At 55.9% G+C, this 15,239-nt stretch overlaps 1 protein-coding gene across 1 annotated transcript in view; it reads left to right on the top strand.

Annotated features, from left to right (window-relative positions):
* Positions 1–4,962: 4,962 nt before the first annotated feature.
* The window catches only part of DAAM1 (dishevelled associated activator of morphogenesis 1), an 82,878-nt gene continuing 72,601 nt past the window's right edge, over positions 4,963–15,239 (top strand). The window contains exon 1 of the mRNA XM_082762155.1: positions 4,963–5,032. The gene's annotated coding sequence lies outside the window, so the exon portion shown is untranslated. The remainder of the gene's footprint in view (positions 5,033–15,239) is intronic.

A 15,239-nucleotide genomic window follows, 5' to 3' on the forward strand; every position in this document is an offset into this window, starting at 1 on the left:
ACATCACACCGAAGCTTTGCCTCCCCTGCCAGCTGCTGGGAGCTGCTGTGAACCCTGGGGCGAGATCGGGCTCGGCGCTGCTGGAGATAAGGCTGGCTCTGGGTGCGGTTTGTTTTCAAGCAGAACCTCCCTGCTCAGATACCAAGCCACAAAAGGGCCTCTATGTGCTCTAAAAGCCCCGTATTAAAGAGAGCCAAAGCACAGCGCTGTCTCCTACCTCTCAGCTAAAACCAGCCCTGATTGCTGCCTATGGAAACCTTCCCGTAAGCTCCGGCAGAGCAGGATGACGGCAGCAGCACAGAGTGGTTTTGCTCATTTGGCGCTGGTCTTCTGCTGCCGAGACCAAAACAGTGATGAAATAAAAGCTACAGCCCATTTTTCTGCTGAGCAGCTCATCCGTACAACACACAAAAAAAAACCCTATAACCTTGAGGAGAGATGTTTGTTTGTTTTTTTTTTTCCCCCTCCAAAATCCATTTTATTTAATTTCTGTGATGGGATAGGTTCCCTATTCCGTTACTGCCCGCTGGACCAAGGGGGTCCCTTCAAGTTCCACTGGAGCAGACACACAAAAGCTCTCCCCCAGGGGACAACACGGGATCGATCTCACATGGATTGAGCTCAGAGAACATTGACAGGTCCAGCGAGCAGCTAATCTGAACAATGCCAAGTATATTCTTACGTATCTGGGGGGTTGGACCTGATGATCTCTTGAGGTCCCTTCCAACCCCTACAATTCTGTGATTCCGTGATATTTAGGACAAGAAACTCTTTTTCTTTCCCTCAGCTCAGAGAAAGGCCTGGTTCAGCTTTCCATCCAACAGACAAACCTCCTGTTACAGGATTATCCTCCAGGCAGGCTGGGTGCCCACGCTGTCCCCTTCCAAGGGCTGGGTGCTTGTCCCTATCCCGGGCTGACTGCTGCATGTGTCCTACACAGCCAGCGAGGCTCTGGGCAGCTGGTTACTGGGCTTTCCTGCCTGAATATGGGAGCTTAATTTAATAGGCAGCTGTTGGAAAAACAAGCAGGAAAGCGACACAATGGGGCTTGATAAGCAGCCTCCAAACAAGCTCCGAGGAGGCAATTACAAGAAAATGGCTGCACCGCTGCCACGAGGAAGACGCCCCTCCAGGTGCCAGCCGCTCTGCAGCTGCTTGCCCAAGGCTGGCAGCCTCCAGATCAAACCGTCGCTGCCTGGATGACGTGTCTCCGTGAGAGAGGTGGGAAGGGGAGGCCTGGGAGGGCATTTTGTTGAGGAAAAGTGAAAGTAGGACCATAAGACAGCCGTGCTGGGTCGGACACGGGGACCATCCCACCCAGCATCCTCTCCAAAGGGCATGAGAAGTGTACAGGGACATTTTCCAGTAAAATCTCCAAGGCTGCAGTAGACTGAAGCTCCAGGACTTCCTGAGCCCAAGGCTTGTTTAGAAGCGTTGTATTGAATAATCCTGTTACCTAGATGCCCCCCATCTTTGGTCTTCTGGTGAGAAAAGAGAAAGGAACCGCTCATCATATTCAAGACGAGAGCAAACTAAGAATCTGTACAGTTGTTTTTCCTCTTTTCTCATTAAATCCTACCTGTTTGCTTTCATGATTGCTGCTGAGCAATAAGTTTGATGCTTTCATCAAATTTCCTGCTAAAACTAACCCCAGGATCCCATTGTCACAGGGTGAGGGTCACTCAGAGACCATCACTGTGTGCATGAGGGTAGGAGTGCTTCTTCTGCAGCTCATCACTTAGATTTATCCCCACATCTGTCATCTTCTCACTGAGCATCCCAAAATCCTTCTAGGGTTTTCCTGTGTCATGAGCTCCCAACCTGCCCACATCACGGTTGGAGATGCAGCACAGGCCCCTGCACAGCTCCCCTGGGCATCCCTCCACCGCAGGGACCAACCATCCCTGGCTGTCCCTTGTGGTTTCTGTCTGTAAACAGCTTAATTTTTCATGGCTCCATACCGTCCTCAAGAGCCCTTAGAAAATCCATATCTATTATATCCATTAGATCTCTGTTGTCCTCCAAACCTTTGCCTGCTTCCAAGGACCGTGATAGATTCCGTGAGTCATCATTTCTGTCTCCAAAAGCTGAGCTGGCTTTTCCCCAGCATATTTAGAGATGCGTTTGTCCACGCACCCCACCAGCTTCACAGCACTGCCATTGGACATGCTGCTCCTCAGAGCCTGCCCCCAACACCAAAAAAGCCCCCATAATTGCCAATTCCCTCTGCTCCTACACCAAGGTACCGTTATGAAAGCACCTGCACACTGCATGTTGCTGTTTGCATGGGGGTCTCTGTCCAAAACCAAGCTGGTGGTGGCAATTTGCAACGATTCCTTTTGCCAGCGTGTGCTGTGAGCCCTTCTGCTGACCTTTCAGCCTGCCGTGCAGCCTCCGATGCATCCCTCTGCAAAGAAGTGCCCTATTACCAGGAACCCACCCTGACCTCACCAAGATCCACGTGTGCCAACCACTGCATAACAAAGCATTAGGACAGAATGGTCACGCTGCTGCTTCTGCTGTGGGCTGGCACAGACACGTGTCCTGGGCACCTCGGGCTGTCTGCTTTTTGTGGGGAGTTCTAGCTCTTTGGAAAGACACGCATGGTGATGCAAAGGTATTGATGGTTTCAGAAGGAATTATTTCTGGTTTCAGGGTCTGACCAGTCACACTTTCCCTGCAGAAAGATCCATCCCTGGGGACAGCAGCTCAAGGGCTAGGACTTGTTTGCCCCAGGCTAGGCTGTGGAGAGAGATTTAAACCACTCAGAGGTGAGGCCAGCCTTGTAGCAGTGACAGGGAATAGGGCCGACTTTGAAGTTCTCCACCAGTAAAGTGAAACAGTATTTTTTCCTGGCATTTCACATTTACCTGTGGAGCTCATTGCTACAAGAGACAAGAAGTTAGGAAAAGGGCCGGGCACAGTGAGTAGAAAATCCACTTTATGGAAGTGTGTTTTGTTGAGATAAATGTACCTTCTTGCTTTAAAACCAAAAAGGCATAGCTGACATCCTAAAAAATGTCTGTAATGGGTTTATCATTCCCAACATGCTTTTTCCTCCAGGGAGGGTACAGACAACTTGTTTGGGAATAAGGGATCATAAACATGAACCAGTGTGGCGTCTTGGACTGAAACTGTATGGGATGGGTTGAAACTCTGGGTCTGATCCTGGTTTATTTTGCAGATAAAGTCCTGTGATGGTGCCTGGATGGGCCGGGAAAGCTGCTGTCAGGGCTGTAAGAGGCTGACCTGTGTAGCACTTGGCAGACCCCGTGCACACACTGGTTCCTGTCTCTCCCTCGTGAGATGGCCACCTAGGAGTCCGTCTGGCTGCAGCTGCAGAGAGCCCACCCCATGCAGTCGCTCTCATGTTACTCTTCGTCCCGCACTTCAGTGTCAGCTCCCCTAAGGATGCTCTTCCTTTACGTTCCCATCGTTGGCCCTTCTGCTGTCTTAGTAATTATTTGTGCTTGGCCCATATGAGCAATCCCTCTAAGTCCCTCCTAGCTCGTCAGAGCTTCCCACACGGTTGTGGCTGAGAAAAAAATTCACCCAAGATATAAATAGCTTGACCTCTTATCCAGGAAAAAAAAAAAAAAAAAAAAAAAAGTTTACTTAGGCTATAATGTTACACGCTATTAATTTGATCTCAAGTTTTGATTTGCAACAAGAGCAATAACTATTTCCTATGCATGAAGCGGGTGGAAGCCCACAGCCTTATCTCCATACAGAGGTTATGCGAGTGCACGTGGAAGTCCAGCCACGTACAGCCGGTCAGGCTGCTGTGCTGCTTTACGTGAAACAGGAACCCCTGGAAAAGTGATTTATTAAGTCGGAGCTGACAGGCGGGGAATGATGTTGCTTGGGAGAACATCGTCATGCATTGTAAAAGCAGCTGGGTTACCGATCTTGCATGCCCGTCACCACCCGTGTCACCAGCCTGATGAAATTTTATCTCCGTGGCTCATCTGCTGGGGCTCTGCGGGAGGGAATGCCACCCTCCGGTTCTCGGATCGGCACCACCCAGGTAGCTGAGCAGAACAAAATGGGTTAGTATAGGGTGGAATAGCTCAGCTGGAAGGGCCCGCAACCGTCATCCCGTTTAATGCCTGACCTCTGCAGGGCTAGCTAAAAGATGAAACCCATTACTGAGGGCATTGCCTAAAGGTCCCTTGGGTGCTGACAGCCACAGGGCACTGGGTGCCTCACCAGGAGCCCATTCGGTGCCTGCCCACCCGCATGGTTCAGGGCTTTATCCTCACTCCCCGGTGCGCTTTGTGCTGTCTCTGTGTGCCCACCACCAGTGACCATGGAGCAGAGACCTGCAGGACGAGCACCGGTGCCCTCCTCTGAGTGCTCCCACACCCGTTCTGCACTGCTGGGGCTGTCGGTGAATCATTAGTTCGGAAAAGCCCTCCAGGATCACCTGGTCCACCCCCCTACCACCAATGTGACCACTGAACCGTGTCCCCAAGCACCAGGGGACATGGCAACCTTCCCTTGAACACCCCCAGGGACGGGGACTCCCCCACCTCCCTGGGCAACCCGTCCCAACGCCTGCCTGCTCTCTGAGCAGAAATGTCTCCTCATTTCCCACCTCAACCTCCCCTGGCACAACTCGAGGCCATTCCCTGGTCCCATCACCGGTTACCTGTGAGCAGAGGCCGACCCCCAGCTCCCCACCCCTTCCAGGTACCTGCAGAGAGCACCGAGCTCTGCCCTGAGCCCCCTCTTCCCCAGCCCCCCCCCCCAGCTCCCCCACCCTCTCCTCACAGTACTTATGCCCCACACCAGCTCCCCCCATCCTCTCCCTGTACCCATACCCCTTCCCTCACCCCCTACCCCCCGGTGCCAGCCCCCAGCACCACCCCATCCCCGCCGCCCCCATCTTGGGGCGGGCCGAGTGACGCCATGGCGGCGGCGGGGCCGAGCCGAGGGGCGGCCCGGGGCGGGGCGGCCGCGGCCCATTGTGGGCAGGGGCCGGGCGGGCTCCGCGCCGCACCGGCAGGTACCGGGGGTCCGCAGCCGCTCGGTGAGTGCCCTACCGAGCCCTGGGGACCCCCCTCGGGGTCCCTATGTGGAGAGGGGAGCGGGGCTGGGTGGCGAAGGAGGAGTTGAGGCTGCCCACCCAAGGGTGCTGGAGCCCCTCGGTGCTGTGCAGGGGCAGCGTAAGGTCGGCATGGGGCTGGGGGGGAGCGGGGTTGGGGTCGGGGGGGTGGGCGGGTTGGCTGTGTCACCCTCCAGGATGAGGGTTTTGGGGGGATTTATGGAGAATTTGGGTCGGGGGCGCAGAAAGGGCGATGCCTCCGCTGCGGTGGTTGCGGTCGGATTGTGCTTGGGTGGATGCGAAGCCATCAGCGGCAGCGTTGGGGTTTCATCCTCGGGGGCTGCTCACATCCTTTCGGTGCTTTGGGCATCCTTTTTGCATCAAGGTTGATTTAAGGCAAAGCCACACCAGAGCCCTCCTGCTGTCCAGAGCCGAGTGGTTCTCTTGGGCGGCAGCTCAGACAAGGGGCTGCTTGCTGCAAAGCAGGGCATGAGGAGCTGGCCGTGCAAATCCCAGGTGGGCAGCAGGGTGCCAGGACCCCCGGGTGGCCCCCGAGTGCCGCAGACCTTCACCACCATGCACCGAGCCAGCTTCACCCCGCTGCACCGAGGACAGCAGACACGGCTTTTTTCCTTTTTTTTTCCTTTTTTTTCCTTTTTTTCCTTTTTTTCCTTTATTTTTCCTTTTTTTCCCTTTTTTTTTTCTTTTTTTTCCCCCATTTTTTTTTTTTTCCCTCTCTAGAGGTCGATCCCGATACTGCACACAAAACCCGGCGGTGTTTCGCACGAAGGCCGCCTCGCAGCACAGCCCCGCTTTCCTTCCCCGGGCCCGGCTGCACGGCGATACCTCGGAGCGCTCGGCGCTCCCTGCCCGCCCGCAGCGAGGGCTCCATGGGCCCCGCGGGCTGCGAGCCTCTTCCCACCGGCTTCCTTTCCCCCTGCCGGCCTCCTGCGTGGCCTCGCGGGCCCGACCTCCTCCTGGCCGCGGGCCGGACCTCCACCTGGCCGCTCCTCGGTTAATGAGTGACTCGCTCTGCTCGGGGACCAGCCAGACGCCACCGGTGGCCACCCGCCTCCTGCGTGCTCCAGGGAGCGAGAGCCAGGCTCTGGGATCCCCGACCAGGCAAGGTGGGACAGCAGGAAGCGTGGAGGCTTCCTCCTCCTCCTCCTCCTTCTTCTTCTTCTCCTCCTTCTCGTCCTCCTCCTTGTCCAGCCGGGTCGCTGCGTGCGGCCCTGCGGTGTTTTGGGGCTGGCCGGGCACGCAGCCGGCTCCGCGTCCCGGCCTCCGCCCCGGGGAGGCAAACAGGATGGGTGAGGTGTAGGAGCAGCCCCGAATCCGCTGCCCTGGGCTGGAAGCGGAGTCAGACCGGTCTCGACCTGAGCCGGCTCCTTATCTGACCCTTTGTTTTCGGGAGGCAGCAGGAAGGGCTCCACGGATGGGAAGAGCAGGGGGCGACGGCCGCTCGGCCCCGGGTCATGGTTATCTCCCCCTGCTTCTGTTCTTTGTTTTGGCTTCTTCCCCCTCTTCTCCTGAGCTGTCACCACCGCCGAGTGACTCCTCCCTTGCAGAAAGCCTTCGGGTGGGGTTTACCTGCTGGCCCGGAGCCCCCCTGGTCCCACCTGTGCCCACCATCATGTTGCTGGCTCGCTCCCAGCTTCAAAACCGCTGAAATCCAGCACGAGGGGCAGACAGCGGGGTGCCCGAGTGGGTGTGATGATGCTGTTGGTCACCAGCAGCCTCCCAGCTTCTGCTTGAAAGGTTTTCTTTGAGGGATCCCACTGAAGAGATCAACCCTTGCATCGATCCCTCCTGCGTGGGCAGCGAGCGTACCTGTGAGGGTGGCTGGCGGTGGGCACTGCGTGCTCGTCCCCTGCCCATCCTCCTTCTTCACTCGTACGCACCGAGCTGCTGCTGCACGGCCGCTTTTATCCCTGAAGTATTAATAAATGAAGCTCGCCTATTTCTGTGAGCCTTTACAAGAGGCCGGCGGGGCTGCTTGCACGGCTCGCTCGGCACTGCAAGCATTCAGGGCTTTTCCGCGCGCGCGCTCCAGCAGGAGATAAGCAAGGGCGTCCAGCTGTCAGCTTTGGAGATTGCCAAAGCCTGCTCGACGGGATTTCTGCAGGCTTCTCGCACAAATGAGGATTTTGTTGGGTGCTTTGGTTTCTGACTTGATGCTGGTAATTAAATATCTCAGCCCGGCTGCGTGGATCGACTGGTGAGGCCCTGTGAAGCAGGGCGCACTCGTTCTGCTGTAATCGAGTGGGCCTTAACTACAGGGCTTCAGCCTGCATGCGTTTTTCTTTTTAATACACATTTTTATATAAGTAAATCTCTTTTAAAAGGGGAAGGAAGATCTTGCGTCTTACAGCTGTCCTATGAAGCTTGCATGACCTGCTGGGACAGCTGGTTTTTTGCAAGTCGTGGTAGTCGAACGCTGTAAAATTCAAATCGTGTCCACATTGATTTTTTTTTCCTTCCTCTTGAAGGTAATGATATATGTACTTTTCGCTTCTGCACCATGACAAACATCAGCTCTGCGCTGAAAAAGGTGATCTGAACAAAAGGGAGCAAGTTGGGGAAAAAATACTGAGTGTCTACGCTGACTTGAACCTATATGGCTTAGCATATAGGTTACTCTGCGTGCTGACTGTACTAGGGGATGGGAGGAACAGCTAGCAGGAGTTTGGGAAGCACTTAAATATGCCAGCTGTAGCTTTTTTGCATAGTGCATTTGCAATTTGTCTTTGGTTCTTCCTTTTCCTGCTGCTGTCTTGGTCTGAGCCCAGCTGGGATAAAGCTGTGCTGGTGCCACCTTTCCCACCTGCCCTCTCGGGAGGTGGATTGTGCCCGGTGCCTGCCGTCCTCATGGGGTGTCACAGTGCTCTGGAGCGTGCTGAAGAACCAGGAGTTCTGGGGGAGCGTGGAAAATCTCAGCCGAGTGAGTCATAAAACTTTCAAATCTCTGTGGCCTCCGAGAAGAAAACAAAGGAGGTGGAGATGAGAGAAGCAGCCTGGCACACCGTAAATACGGGGTTGGTTACCTGGAGACTTTCATGAGGTGAACCGACAGGGCTTTGTTCCGTCAGCGGTGTGGTCTGAACGCCAGCCACCTGCGTTACAGCAGCACAAAATAATGCGTGAAATCACCCGAGCAGCATCTGCCCCGGCTCTCCTCGCGGTGAAGTTAGGTGGGGTCACTCTCCGGGTGTCCTGCCCCGCGCCGAGCTCGGGAGCAACCTCTGCGTGCTCCACATGAATCAGCGCTCCCCCGGCTTCGTTAGTGCTTCCTCTGGCGGTCAGTGCTCGGCCTCCGGCTTTTGTTCTGGCTTTGCTGAATGAAAGGGCTTTGTGCTGCCGGGAGCACCTGCGCGGGGAAGTCACTTCCTAAATCGGCCAGATGGACGGGGCGGCCCAACCTGCTGGCGCTCATTGATGAGTCATTATTATCGGGAGTAATAAAGGTAATAAATAAGCTGCTCGTTGACCGGGTTGCACGGACAGGCTTTGACAGGCGGTGCAAAACCTTGCTGTCACCCGCCGGAGGGGCCGTCGTGGTGGCAGGGTCCGTGCCACTGTGGCAGAGCTGGCTGGTGGCACGGCGTTAGAGCATCAGAGATGGGTTTCTGGTGCTTGTTTGTTCACTTTTTGTGCCTTCCTGAAGGACAGGGCGGTTGCTTTGCTATTTTTTGGCTGCTTCCAAGTTGTTTTGGAGCCCTGGTTCTGAACCTCCAGACTTGGCAATGAGGACTCACGGCGGTGCCTGCGTAAAGTGCTCAGGGAGTGGTGGCATGATGTTGATTTGGAGGTGTCCTCGTCCTCCCGAGCCTGCCCGCTGCCCATCCTGGTGGGATCGTGGTGCTGGCGGCCTCATCCTTCAGAGAGCCGGGCTCCTCGGCGCTGTTGGGGCGGCGCGGATTATTGCAGGGCTCCTCACCGTGCCAGACAAGTGGCTTCTTGTTTCGCCTCCCGCATTCCTTCGGGTGAGCAGCACTTAGCTATGCACTCCCAGCTACGTGCTGCTCACCTGAATCATGTGTGCACGGCTTACCTGCCCCAAAACCCGGGCTGCCCCTCGCCGGGCCGCGCCGCCAAGGCTCGAGCATTTTTACGAGCGGGTGAACTCCCAGGCTGTCACCGGGAGTTTTGCAATGGGATTCCTCGTCCCTTCTTGCGAGAGCAAAGCCCTGGCTGGAAACGGGTTGTGCACAGCTCCCAGCAACCCATCAGCAGCCAAACGCTGGTGATAGAAACTGGGAAGACCCAGTTAATCCATCAGCCCCAAGAGGCAGGGGAAAGGCAGCCCGTGCTGCTCAGAGCCCGGCTTTGGGGTTTTTGAATCAAACAGCAGCAGCCGGGCTCCCTACCCAGAGCAAAACTTGGCTGTGTTTGGCGGTTTTGGGGAAATCACCGTGGGGTGGGGGTTCCTTCAGTGCTTTACGGGGGTGAGGGTTTTCTTCTGGGGGTTTTCTTCTGGAATTTGGGGCTTCTCCCATCACCGTCCCTGCCCCTGCTTGCGTGCAGGGATGTTGGTGGGGTCGAAGGTTTCGGGGTGGGATCTTTGGTGTTTGTCAGGGGTGCCGGGCAAGAGCTGGGCAGCAGAGGAGCTGAAGCTGCAGATCCGCTCCGGTAAGTCACGCCGAGGACTGTTTGAACTGCCCTAATCCCCCGTGCCTCCGGAGCAACCCTGTTTACAAGAGGCGACGCTTCAAATGTCTGTCCTGACAGCTACTTCACGTCAGGCGTTTGCTTGCTGAAGCTCTCTGGCAGGAAGGGGTTGGCTTGGAGACCTGACACACGGCGCTCCCTTCGTCACCGTCCCCTCGTTACGGATGCGTCCCACAAAGCGGCTGGAGGCTCCCCGGGGACAACTCAGTTCCCTTTTTAAACTCCAGCTCCTTTTATCTTCGGCGCAGGCTGCTGTCTGGGATATCACACGTGAAATCGCTGGTGGCTCCGGAGCTGCAAGAAGTCCCTCCTCCCCATTACACAGAGCAAGAAGATGTCAGGAAAAATTTCTGGAGCGTGCTAAACACCGTAATCCCTACAGACAGCTTCTTACTTTTGGATCTGGAGTTGGAGGCAAGTCTTGGTGCGTTTTTGTGCGTTTACTTCTGTACTAAAGGCTGCTCTTCCACTCGCTGAGTTCAGCATTTGCCAGCTCTACATCGTGAGGGATGCAGCAGTGATCGTGGTGTCTTCAGACGTGACGTGTCTGCTGTGGAGTGTGTAGGCACGAGCCCGAGCGTTTCCCGTAGTCGTCATGATACAACTTCCTTAAAAAGGCCCATAAAATGCAGCCTGTCCCTGCTTCAAGCCATCCGACAGCCTGACGCATTTCCACATGAGCAAAAACCGAGTAAGGAGGACTTTAACCTCGACATGCTCAACGGGTGGATTTCCAGGAGGTGCCCAGCAGTGGCATCGGATGAAACTCCGCTGACTTCGGGCCGGGGCTGGACCAGCTGGAGCGTGAGAGCCCGGTGCTGCGGTGTGCGTGGGGAAAGCCTCCTGCTGTACTTCGACCGAAGCACTTCGAATGCAGATGGTGCTGCCCTGAGTCCCGGCTGCGGCTCGCTTGCCTCGTGTCCCCGTCTTGTTCCCTGCGTGTCACATTTTGGGCTGCACCTGGAGGAGAGGCCGCGGCTGCGGGGCCTGGCGGCGCCGTGCCGTGGGGTGTCCCCGGGGTGCCGCTCTTCCCACCCAGCAAAACTGGCTGGCATCTGAAGAAATAAACAGGCCTCCTACGCCAGAGCAGGGAGTCTCGGGCTGTTGCACAAGGCTGGCAGCAGCGAGCCCTCTCATCACCTGCCTGGCGATTCCCAGGGCAGGATCCGCGCCGCGGGCCGGGAGCTGAGCCGCTGCAGTGCTCGGCTAACCCCAAGCCTATTAAAAACCCGCAGGATCGACTCTTCCCCTTCCTCCTCCTGCTTCCTTTCCGCCCCCCTCCCCTCGGTTTTCAACACCAGATACGTGAATAAATCATCTAGGATGTGATCACACAGGAAACTCGCTATTTTTTTTTTTTTATTATTTTTTCTTTGCAGCCGAGTGAGGAAGTGAATTCAGCTCTCCAGGGTTTCGGGTCCCGTGCGCTTTTTAATCACGAGGCTCTCCGTCCTTTCAGCTCCACCACTCGTGAAGTGACATTTCCTCGGCCGCGTTGGCTTTTCCCCTCGCTGCTGCAGACCTGCAGAGACAATAGCTGCTGGGGACGCTCCCCACCAACCCGACATGCATGGTGGCTGCGCGTGGTGCGAGGGGGGAAAACACACATTTGATCCCCATTAGATGAGGTTTTGTTATTGTGTTTACTACTTGGCTCTTCCTTTTCCCCAAAAAAGAGCAACCCCCTTGTTCCTGCAGGATCCGCAGCTTTTTTCCCCAAATTTGCTCCTTGTTCCAAGTAGCGTGCTCAAAACCCCGCGTTCCTTTGTGCATCTTGTCTTTTTTTTATTTTTTTTTTCTTCTTTTTTTCCCCCCTTTTTCTTTGTCCGTTGGGGGCTTACGGAGTATAATGGGCAGATTAGCAACTGTATTTGTGGAGTAACCCATCTTTGTGCGGGTCTGGCTAGAAACCAATTAAGCTTGTCTTGATCTCTAAATGAGATTTTTGCCGAACGCCTTCACCCAAGTGCCTTTTCCGCCCATTAATAGCAGGAGGGATTAAAATAGCTCGACGTGTACAGGTCGCGTGTTGGATAAATAAGAAGCCGTGGCTGCAGGGAAGGTCCCGGGGATGTGAGCAAACCGGTGCCTCTTTGTTTCGTGGTGTTGTAGCTCGGTGTTTCTCGAAGCCTGGCATTAAGTGCGTTTGGCTACGGGTGTGCAAAGCCAATGTACGCAGCGAGGGGACAGACGCGGAGCTGCCGAGCAAATTGGGAGCTTTCCGTGGGCTGCATCACTGTGGTGCACCAAAACACCCATCAGTGCACGTCCCCAGAGCTCCGGGTGGCTCTGAGCGGGGTTGCTGCAGCTTTTGGGTGCCTGGAAGTGCCGTGGGCTGGCCGTGGGCTCTGTTTCTGGGCTGCTTTTAAGCCTGGGAAGGAGCCCAGCAGCTTTCCAGGTGTGGGTGGCAGCGGGGACCCATCCCCACATCCCTGCCTCAATGGGGTTTGCCTCTGGCTTGCCCGGCTGCTGCAATGAAAACCCATCCGGGAGCGGCGCTTTAGTGCAGTGTTTTTGAAGAAAAGCAGCTAAATAAAGATGCCTTTAATAAACCGTGCCTTCAGGGAAACCCTTGTATCTCCTCCCAGACTGTTTCTGCGTCGAGATAAGATTGTGGAGCAGCTGGATTTGCGCTCTGCTCGGGGAGGTGTTGGCGGGGGAAGGGCCGTGGGATGCTTTTAGGGTGCAGACGTTCATTATTTGTTTGTTTTCGCTATTTGTAAAGTAACTGCAGAGAAGCAGCACAGAACCTGCTCTGGTGAACGCCAGGCTGCTCTGGTGTGCCCGGGTGATGACAAGCATAACCTGAAGGGAAGGAGGGGAATAAAACATTGGGCAAACTGCTCCCTTTGTTGAAAAAAATCCAATTTTCCCCATCCTGACCCTCCTGGTGGCCACCCGACTGTCGCCACGTCCCTGTCCTGGCACGGAGCAGGAGCATCACAGCACCACGACTCCGTGAAGCCCAGAAGCTCTTCAATTGCTCGTGTAAGCATTGGGCTTTTCCTCCCTGTATAAAAGTGCCCAGAGATCAGGGTTTAAAGAAATCCCTGACGCTGGCACAGTGCTCCTCCTCCACGCGGTCCGTGGGCTTTGGTGCATCGTGGCGTGGCCAAGCCCGAAAACCTCAAGAAAAAGACCCAAAAGCGTGAGATGGTTTTGGTGCTCAGCTGGGCTGCGATGGAGCCGGGGCTGAGGCGGCAGCGTGCTGGTGATCTGACGCGACGTGGCACTTGATGTGGCTTCCCGGGGGGGGAAAATGTAAAAATAACCCTGTCTTCGGTCCCATCTGCGTGCTGTGACCGCGCTGGAGGAGCCGGGGGATGAAACGTTACAGGTGGAAATTAGGCGGGGAAAACAGGCCTTGCCCTGGAGCTGAGCAGCTGAAGACCAGGAGGGAAATGTCCTCATCCTCCCCCCGCTGTCCCGGCTCCTCCTCTTCCTCCCTTGGGGCTGAAGGAGCCGCGGAGGTCACTGCGCCTCATCGCGGGGTCCAGACGGATGACAGCCACCCCGGTGAGACTGCGCCGTGCCCGAGGCTCGGAGAACCTGTTGGACCTACTCCTCCACCTCTTCGCTCTGCGTTTCCCCTGTCAAAGCCTCGCAGGAGCCCGTCTGTGCCTCCTCCTGAGGCCACCGAGCTGCAAGGAGCGCGTTTGCCTGAGACGTGCTCGGGGCGGCCGCGAGCTCCTGAAGGAACCAGGCTGAGCTCCTTTAATCTGCGGTGGACCCAAACCCCTTTTGTCTTCCATCGGAGTTAAACACACCCTTGAAGATGTGGTTACGGCGGCCGGCTCTGATTTTGGTTATGCAAAGCGGCTCCAAACAGGCCCAGGAGGAGAATCCCATGCCGGGACTCGGTGGGGAGAGGACACCCCATGGGCAAGGTGCTGCTGCCTCCTGCTAGCCCGTGGCTGGGCCGTGCTGGTGGCCAAGCTGTGGGATGTCTGATACTGCGTGGACATCTCTAGCTCGGGGGGATGTGGGCTGTAGAAGCAGTTGGTCTTGCTGTGGGGCCATCACCTTTTGTTGATATTACGTGTTTTAGGGTTTGGTGGCCACGCTGTGGCTACCTGGGCACGGCTGGAGGCTTCAGGGTGGAGAGGAGGGCAGGATGGAGAGGTGTCTGCTGGCCTCCCAGAGCTAGCAGTGGAGTATTTGAGGATGCAAAGGAATAAGAAGCTGTTGGTCGGCTTGAGCAGAGGTAGGGCCTTTTTGTCTGGGAAGGCAAAAAGGGAAAATAAACACCAGTGGGGGAATATCGTGTATGTAGCTCACCTCCTGAGGCTTGTCTTGTGGGATAGCATCCGAGATTCCTCTGCGTTTGGGCTTCCAGGAGGCCTCGAGAGACCAAAAATTCACAGCGGGTGAGAAGTGCTGCGGCATCTTCGGGGTCTCCGACGGAGGCAACTTCTGAGCTAAATAAGTGGTGAAATGAGTGGTGAGAGAGGTGGGAGCCACCCGTGGCTGCCTGCTCTGCGTGTCGGCGCCCTGCTTTGAAACCCCGTTTCCCCTTTGCTTATCTGGAGTGTGTCACCACGCTCGTCCTCGGCAGCCGGGGTCACCCCTTATCTGTGTGTGTGCTGGCAGCACGGTGCCAGCCCCGGCCCTGCCAGCAGCCACCCAGGGCAATAAGAGCTGCGGGTGTCCTATAAATGAGTAATATTAACGCACGTCATGGTGCCTACGAGAAACCAGTGACCTGAAGGGAGAGCAGGGCGTTATCCTTGGTTTGGCTTAAAAATGGGTGGGGGAGGCAAATTAGAGACAAACGCGGGGGGAGTTGGCTTTGCCTTGCAAGGTCACCTCGTGTGAGTTGGTCGGTGAAGGAAACAAGGGGGTGGCTTTCCGAGAGCAGCGTGGTTTCTGCTCTGCTGCGGGCACCTGCTCGGTTCCGAAATGCAGCAGAGCCGTGTCCCTGGTGCCCTCCTCTGTGAGCACAGCAGGAGCCCAGCGCTGTGGTTTTCCTCCCCGACGCCACTTCCCTCCCCATCTTTAATCCCTTTTTATTCTATTTCCACCCTCCTCTTCCCATCACGTGAGCGCACAGCTACCAGACACGGCCTGGCACGCTGCTGTCCCTTGTCTCTCAGGTGTTCGTGATGACAGAGCAACAATAAGAAGCTCTCAGACTGGAGAGCCAGGAGCACAAGAGTTTGCATGCTGCACTGCTACGAATGCATTTAATTTTCCATTTTCGCTATGTAAAGGTGACGTTTCCTCCCCAGCATCCCCCAACGAGGTTCTGGGGTTCGTTGTGGTTTTAATATCACCAGCGGGGGGGATTTGTAAGAGGCAGAGGTGTTCCCGCAGCACTTCTTGCAGGTATAATCCTGCGGGAGCGCATCCGTCGGTACTCAGCGTCCTTGCTGATGCTGGAAAAAATCGATCTCGGGTTGATGCTGACTTACAAACTGGCAGATGAGCTGAAAACGGGGGCTCGGTAAATGGTTCCAGAAGGTGATTTGGAGCTGTGGACGGTGGTTTGAGTCTCGGTAAGCTGCAGTCGCTGCAACAAAAGGCT

Source organism: Aythya marila, assembly GCF_965140915.1.
Source record: "Aythya marila genome assembly, chromosome: 5".
Lineage (NCBI taxonomy): Eukaryota > Metazoa > Chordata > Aves > Anseriformes > Anatidae > Aythya > Aythya marila.